This window comes from Trachemys scripta, chromosome 3 (assembly GCF_013100865.1).
Source record: "Trachemys scripta elegans isolate TJP31775 chromosome 3, CAS_Tse_1.0, whole genome shotgun sequence".
Lineage (NCBI taxonomy): Eukaryota > Metazoa > Chordata > Testudines > Emydidae > Trachemys > Trachemys scripta.
This window is the reverse complement of record NC_048300.1, coordinates 21,766,760-21,775,166: the sequence shown is the minus strand read 5'-3', so window position 1 is coordinate 21,775,166 and position 8,407 is coordinate 21,766,760. Positions and strand designations below refer to the sequence as shown.

Genomic DNA, 8,407 nt, shown 5'->3' with positions numbered 1-8,407 from the left:
AGTGCTAAGATGATCCTTTCAGTCCTCAAACCAATCTGCTGTCAAAGGGATCTTTGAAAGAACAGCATAGAGACAATAAAGTATTGTGATTTTCAAAAAAAGTTAAATACGCTCATCTTTGTCTCTGTGCTGAGTGTTTCAAGGCTCGTAATAAAGATGAAACCTATGACTTTGACTCCTTCATGTCTCACCCACTAGGACATTCAGAAGTCTCTTTGGAAAACTTATATAAAAGCATACAATATGTCATTTCAGATTAATGTTTCTTTGTGGTTCCTTCATTTTTCTGGTCTAGCACTGGAGGCTGCAGTATTTAAGCTAGGGGAAGAATAAGACAAGCTGGTTAATGGGAGAGGGAGGTTTGGGAAAAGAGTTGTTTTATGATGAAAGAGAGATAGAGACTTGGATGGATGGATGGATGGATGGCTAGATAGAGGTATAATATTATGGGTGCAAAAGTGGAAGACTGGTTAAGATCCAAATGCAAATCTGACCAATAATCTTTTCTTAATGTTTTAGTTGGACCTGTGGCTTGTCCTATTGATGCCTAATAACTTGAAGATACAGGTGTGGTCTAGTGATCTGACCACAGTTCAGGAGCAAAGACCTCCTGAAGTGTAATCCTTGCTCGGACACTGATCAGTGTGTGGCTGTGAGCAAGTCATGGAGGGCTCTGTGCCCTTCTGAACACAGTCCATATGAGCCCATCCCAAAGGAGAAGAAAACAGCGGTGTCCCTTTTCCCTGGTCACCCCTTTAGCCTGGTGGCCAGGAAGAAGAAATAACAAAGAGCCACTGTGCTGGCTCTACACCACCTGCTGTGCAAGAGGCAGCTGGAGAAAGGATAAGGATCTGGAGGGCAGTTAAGCCAACTACATGGCCCTTTTGCACTGCTGGAGCTGCATAAAGGGCCATTGAGATTCTGACCTGGCACATTATTTTCCCCTCAACAGTAATGCTCATAGAGATCTGATCCTGTAGTTGCTCCATACATGGAACTCCCTCTGACATCAACAGGAGCGCCTCACACAGTGTGGCTGCAGCAAAAGGCTCAGGAATTGCTGACTGAAAAATAGATTTAAAGACAAAAACCTTTAACGTGGGTAAAACAGAACAGGATAAAAAAACGAAACAATCCCAAATATCGTATTGTTCCCTGTATTTACACATGCATATATTGTCAGGTTGACACGCTACAGTAACATGAACAGTTCACTGGGTTTTGGCAGATGATTTTATCATAATATGATAATGACTAAGAGTGGTCACTTTTCTCTGCAAATTATGACGTTGTGCATCTTGTGTTTAAATTCTAGTCCTCTTCTATTTTGTTGCTTTTCTTGTTTGAATGATTAGGAAAATAGGAAATGATTCTTTTAAAAGAGATACTCACAGCATGTGAACTGCATTTGTGTCATATTCCATGAATTCTGAAGCCTCTGAAAACATGAACAATATGTCAGCTTGTTCCTGTCTTTGCGAGAGAATTCAAGGTCAAGCTGACCAGTGAACTCCAGTATTTAAACAACTAAGTCAGCCCTCATGTATAGCACTGAAACTGCCTTTAGGAAATATTTTAACCCTCTGCTGGGCCCCTTGACAGTACACTGAGTGTCATGGCTTTTAAGGCAGTCCTGTTGCTGTCAATAATATCTGGACATAATGCATATGTCCACAGTGCCTAAACAAGTGCTCCTTCTTTCGATGCATATTATCCATCTGAGGCCCTCAAGGGGTTAATACACGCCATTCCAAAGTTCAGGGAAGGGACAATAAGAACTGAACAGCGGGAATTTCAGAATGTTAATAGCCTGTTCTCTTCCGATTGGCCCAGAACGAATGCAGGGTACAGTAAATTGTCCTTGTCAGCTTAGCTCACATGATGATATGCTTTATTTCTAGACATGCCTTGAATCTGTCCCTTGAATTTATGTTCAGAAAATAAACACTTCCAGACGGCAATAAAGCATTCAGTTGTAGCTGGCTGTTGCACAGTCTCAAGCCAACCGCAGCTCTTTCCTTCAGAGTTTCTAGAGCTTGCACAACCTCAGTTCCACACATGTATTTCCTTCACTTAAGGCTTACGTTAGCAAGTTCCCTGCACTATTCCAGGGAATGTTCCACCTTATCCCAACACTGTAGATCAAGAGAGTTTAAGTGAACTTCCATTTGGGCATTATCCTGACACATTACATTAGACAATAGAGTCCATTCAAACCAAGGCACCTGACCCTTCTTTTCTGTACAATAAACTATGCTGGATCAGTGAAGGAGAGGGGGGGAAAGTCAGTAGCAGCAAATTGCAAAAATAAAGATATCAGTGATTCAGCATATGAATTTTTCCATCATAAAAACTAAATTAAACAGCTGTTACCTTTTTGTCTGATGGGCTAAGGGAACAACTGGAGGCTGGCTGATTTACTGACTAGGTAGCATGTATGCAATAATCTCCAGGCGTTACACACCCAGATAGTGCTGCAGTGTTTCTTGCACCTAGTAATTTTTATGGCCATACTCTCTCTCTCTCCACCACAGTTCTTCTGGATATCACTAGTGTATAACTCTGCATATTTACAGAACCAAAGAACTTGGGAAATTCTATGGGAAATGTGCATAAGAGGCAAGAAAAGAGCAATGCAAATAGAAGAGACCTTGTTTCAGGTTCAGTTTATTAGACATGCAAATGTGCGGGTATTAAAATGCCTTTTCCACCCCAAAAGCACCAAAAGGAGAAATGTTAAATGGTATCCACAAAGTTCAGAGCTGGATACTACCTGGAAAATGCCTGTTGAAATGAGTTTGGTGCTATTCATTTTGTGCCAATTCAGCAAAGCATTTAAACTCAGACATAAATCCATAACCATTCACCAATACACTGAAACAGAACAAGAAGCAATGGTCTCAAGTTGCAGTGGGGGAGGTCCAGGTTGAATATTAGGAAACACTATTTCACTAGGAGGATGGTGAAGCACTGGAATGGGTTATCTAGGGAAGTGGTGGAATCTCCATCCTTAGAGTTTTTTAAGGCCTGGCTTGACAAAGCCTTGGCTGGGATGATTTAGTTGGTGTTGGTCCTGCTTTGAGCAGGGGATTGGACTAGATGACCTCCTGAGGTCTCTTCCAACCCTGATATTCTATGATTCTATGATTCTATGATATGCTTAAGTCAAGATCAAAGGAAATTAGGTATGTCCTTATAGTTAAGCATGTACTTATGAGCTTTGAAGAATCATGGCCTTAGTAAATATGTTGTTAGAATGTTTACTGGTCTGCAGGGCTGATACCATGTCTCTTCATCAGCATTTCTGACCTGACTCAGAATGTTACTTGAAAGTACTTGTGGGTACATTGTAAGCTAAATATCTACCTACCAATCCGATTAAAAGTGTTCCTCAAATACCTGCACCTTCAAAACAGGTTAAATTTCTATCATACTGGGATAAAACCTTGTGAAAATAACTCATGATATTTCAGTGCCATCAAATCCAAACCCTAATCCCGTTAAGGTTTTGAACCAAATCCTAGCCTAATTTGGATCTGATCTCACATCCAGATATCAACCCTTCAGTTTAATTTTTATTATAAAGTAATTATTGCTTAAAGCAGGGTGCCCAAAAGAAGTGCCTCCAGAAATAAACTACCTCATTGTGACTGGGATGCCATTATGGTCTCATTCCAACCAGCGTAATGTCCTCTGGAAGTAGGAATTCTGGGTAGGATGCACTGGAATTTGGCAGGTTTCAGTAGTCTGTAGTGGCTTTCCCCTCTAAGTAAGGTATTTGTGGGATAGCTCCCTGCATCCATTGCTTCTAAAATAGAGAGAAAGAGAAAAACACACTGTGGGATAAGTTATGGCCATGGCAGCCACGTGAGTACTGGGGTATGGGAGAGTGCAGAGGTTCAGTCCCTGAGTGAAAACAGAAGAAGCAGGCATAGTGCCTCCAGAGCCTTTCATGGGAGTGTACTCAGAAGCAGCAGGTATTACACCCTGGAGCAGCACTTGCTGCCCACAGTGTCCGCTTGTGAATGCTAGTGTAACTCACTGGTCAGTGTGTGCCTCATATCCCCTTCTGTGCCCAGTCCACAGAGGATATGTGCCGGGAACAACCACACCTGGAGAGTATTTGCAGCTTGTACTTTTAGCTCTGGAGGGCACCAGTTCAATTCCTACCCAGTACCTCAACCAAGATGGCAGCCATCACACACAGCTGTGAGAGGGAAAGCAGGGGGAGATGTGCCATGTCCTCAGCCCCTTTTAGTGCATGCAGGAGCAGAAAGCGTGCTGGCTCCCTTCACTTGTACTCAGAAAGCACTCATTGCTCTGGGGCTGCTTACGGCAAGAGGTTCCCTACATTCCATGTGCCCATACAGAGAGAACCCCAGGCCCATAAGTGGTTTATTTATACTTTCAAAGGGTTTTGATAAGGGCCATCCCAAGAGGTTATTAAGGAAACTTTGGCATCTACTATTCTGCCATAGATTATAAACTGGTTAAGAGATAAAAAGCTAAAACTAGGAATACATGACCAATTAACAGATTGGAATAAAGTTAATAGTATTGTGGTTCATGAATTAACTGAAAAAGGTGGTGGCATAGTAGGGTGGCAAAATTTGCTGCCTGACAGTAGTGAATTATTTATATTGGACAAGACTAAGGAGGATCATGAGAAGGACCTAATGAGTGAGACACCTGGGGAATACAATGGCAGGTGGAATTCGTTGAAGAGAATTTCCAGGTAATACACATGGGGAAAAAAATGAAAACTACTTATACTTGCTGATGGGTGTCTGAATTAGTTGTAGCTTTTAAGGAAATGATCTAGGTATTAATGGGTATCTCTACACTTCAATTCAAAACCTGCTTCTGACCCACGCCAGCTGACTTGGGCTCATGGGGCTCAGGCTAAGGGGTTGTTTAACTGCAGTGTAGACATTCAGGCTCAGGCTGGAGCCCAATCTCTAGGATCCTGAGAGATGGGAGGGTCCCGGAGCTTGGGCTGCAGCCTGAGCCCCAACATCACCAGCAACAAAAATACTGCAGGCCAAATTAGGCCCTCAGTTCTACCTGTGCAACCATTTCATTTTCAAATTATGCCCTATATGACATCTGTGCAATGCCATAGTCTTCAGCAGGTTTGCACAGGTATAACTGATTAGAAGCAAACAATACTTCTGCTAATGATGTACAAGAAAGGACAGTACCCTGGTCCCTCACTGTAAGAAGTATCAGCTTTGAGCAAAAATCAGTAAAAAAAATATATTGTTATCAAAGTAAGCAGATGTGACTTCGTTGCACAGAGGGAATGGATCCGCTGAGTAAGAAGATGTCATTTTTAAATAGGGCCCAACTGTGCAACCCTTCATTGCTGAGGACCCACTCATGCAATTAGCCCCACCAATATCAATGGAGCTACTCATGTGAGTAAGAGCTGCACAACAGGGCCCATGCTGTCTGTTCAGAGTGATACTCCATGATAAGCTGCATTATGGAGGGCATGGGAAATATTACAGTGTCCTTATATAAATCAAGGGTAACTCCTCAGCTAAAATATCAAGGATGGTACTCATAACTATTTGCCTTCAGGAAATATTCAGATCTCTAAATGGGAATATAGCCCCTTCTCACGACTCACTGGGCCTAAATTGTTTTCAAAACCTGGCTCCTAGCTAGTTCAGGAAACCACTGGGCGCCAGGAAATGAGCTGTCTCCAGCCCTTCTGGGAGCCAGAGAAGCCGTTGCCAGGAGAATGGAAGAGAGTTGGAGAAAGTATGGGAAGCTGATCAGCACTCCTGTCTCTATCATTTTAGGTGGAGTATTCCTTATGTTGGCCCCAATTCATTTCTATGGGACTATTCGTGTGCTTTACTTTAGGCATGTGCTTAACAAACTCACTGAATCAGGGCCTTTAAGAGGCTGATTTTATCAAAACAATTGTAAATATTTAAGAATCTGACTAGATGGGGTTGAATAATATTTGATAAACAATTTCTTTCCTTCATCTAACCCCCCCTTCCCCCCCAGCTCCATGTCTGATATACCACAAGCAGGGAGAATGTAGGAAGTGTTCTCTTTGCTAGCATGGCATGTTTTGTAAAGCATGTAGAATCATACAGGAAGCAAAAGGGTATTTACATGAAAGATACCCACCTCCTCTTTTCTCCTTCGTCTACTTCTCATTCGCTCTCCTTCCCTTCCCACCTTCTTGTTCCCATCTCCTCTTCCCTTGGTCCCATTCAGGGATTCCAAAGGACTAATTCAGCACTGCACTGGCAGAGATAATTTAAAACAATGAGTAGATTAAAGTGATGGGGGATTTGATAGCAGCGAAGTAGGGGAGAGTTTTAAGGATGGAGTATTGTGCACATTTTACAAAAGATAGGAACTTTATCTTCACTAGATACACACTCCATCATTAGCCACCGTTGCCCCATCCTATCTCATCAAGTTGAATTCCATATTCTCAGCATAGCTCCACCATATTTCTAACATAGCCCATTTAAAACATATATTGTTCAAAATGTTCATTGTACTTCAGTCAGAGCAGTTTATAGAGTGCATGCCATAAAGTCCTTTTGTTCGTGATGTAGCCTGATTACCATAATCAAACATCCTTAGAAACGTGTTACAGATAAGTAAAATTCTTTACATTTGTCAATCCTCACTTTATTTTATTCTTTCTTCCCTCCTTTTGTGACTATTTAGTAATTTTAATTCCTGAGGGTTCAGGACCAGAAACACTGGAAATTGAAGCCCTCTGTTTACCCACACAAGCAGAAACAGTCAAAGCTTCCTTACCGCGCTACAGAAATGACCTGAACACTGACCTGAAGGGACCACCCTCTTGAGAGATGAAAAGTCATTCAGTCTCCATGCAAGGTCTGCTCAGGGGATCTCTTGAAGGGAGTGAGAGAGATTGCAAATCATCCAAACCATGCCAAATTATGTGTGAAGGTTTTGTAATGCAGACTACTGTCCACTAGGGATTAAATTAAGAACATCAAACCCAAAACACAGAGGATCTCATTTTATACTTAAACTCTAGTTGTAGTGTTTTATTCAGTTCATTATAACAGCCTCCTCTCTCCAACACATCTACCCACTACAAAATATAGGAAGAAATTGTGTAATTTTTGAAGATGACCTATACATCTAGCAAGAAAAACTCTTGCTTTTAATTCACTAGCGCATATTATGGAATCACAAATTCCTATGTGAGTGATGCAGTCATCCCTATTGATACAAGAAACAAACTATATTCACTGTATTCATACACTATTTTTGCTATCTAAACTTGCATGAAACACTCAAGTTAAAGGTCAGACGTAAGCACTTGACACCAGGACGCTCAGGCTTAAGTTTGAAACACCAGCCTTAACTAACCTTATTGTGCTCAGATATTTTAACGTACATGTTACTGCATGCCACAGCATCCACTGCTTCAAGTCCTGAGAGAGGACTGTTTTGGCTGAAATAACTAAACACAATGGGATTTCTTATATCTCAGGCTTATCTTGAAAGTAAAATACATTTTATTTCCTAGTCTTAACTTACAGTAACATACACTCTCAACTTTATTTTAAAGTAGTTTTTACCATGTGTATTTTCTCTAGTTTAGATTTTGGAGTATTTTTCATGTTATTAAAAACAAACAACAACTTAGAGGTGGGGGGGAAAGACTAAAATCCTGCATGGAAGGGTGTGAGAACTGTGAGAACTGAACATTTTCAAAATGCACGTTGTTTGCCTGCTTGTTTTTGATGGCTCTAATAGAGCTATAACAATGTATCGGGCAAATTCTCAGGGCTCAGTTACACCTTGTTCAGCCAGAGGTGCATTGTAGGTAGTATACTTACCTAGGAGCAGCACTTCCTGCATTTTTACAAAGGTGCTGACAGATACACATGGTTATCTCAGCTTGCCTGATCACTTTTTCTATGGGGTGCTCCAAGCCCCTCTTTTGTGCTAGGTGGGGCTAGCATCAGCATTCTAGCTGCCTTCTGTGCAGTTATATAAGGGAGGAAAGGGATTCTCCCCCTCCAGCATACCCCTACAGGGGGAGTCACAGTTTGCCCATTCACCTGTTTTATAACGCGAGCATCTTTGTGGCTTCTATATATATGGACCATTTCCCTGACAAGTCATTTTTGGAGCTTCCTTTAAATCACTGTTTTCAGGCCCGTAGACACTGGGTGGAAAAGAGAAGAGAAGGGATTACTGTTAATAGCTATCACAGTCTGTCATCCCTATCCACCTTACAGTACATGGGAAAGTCATGTGGTCTAGTAGAGCAGGGAAATGGGAGTCAGGAAACTTGGGATATACTCCTGACTTTACCAATAGCTCCTTTGTGTTCTTGGATTTAACTTCTCAATGTCTCCACCTCCTCATCAGTAACAGGATAAAATTG

The 8,407-nt window shown here is 41.6% G+C and overlaps 1 long non-coding RNA gene across 1 annotated transcript; it reads right to left on the bottom strand.

Moving 5' to 3' along the window:
- Positions 1-848: 848 nt before the first annotated feature.
- Positions 849-8,172, bottom strand: LOC117874038. Its single transcript, XR_004644871.1, has 6 exons — positions 8,079-8,172; positions 6,825-6,893; positions 6,148-6,266; positions 3,641-3,808; positions 1,393-1,438; positions 849-1,064 (listed from the first exon to the last, which is right to left on the bottom strand). It is a non-coding gene; the product is annotated as an uncharacterized LOC117874038 (long non-coding RNA).
- Positions 8,173-8,407: the final 235 nt, after the last annotated feature.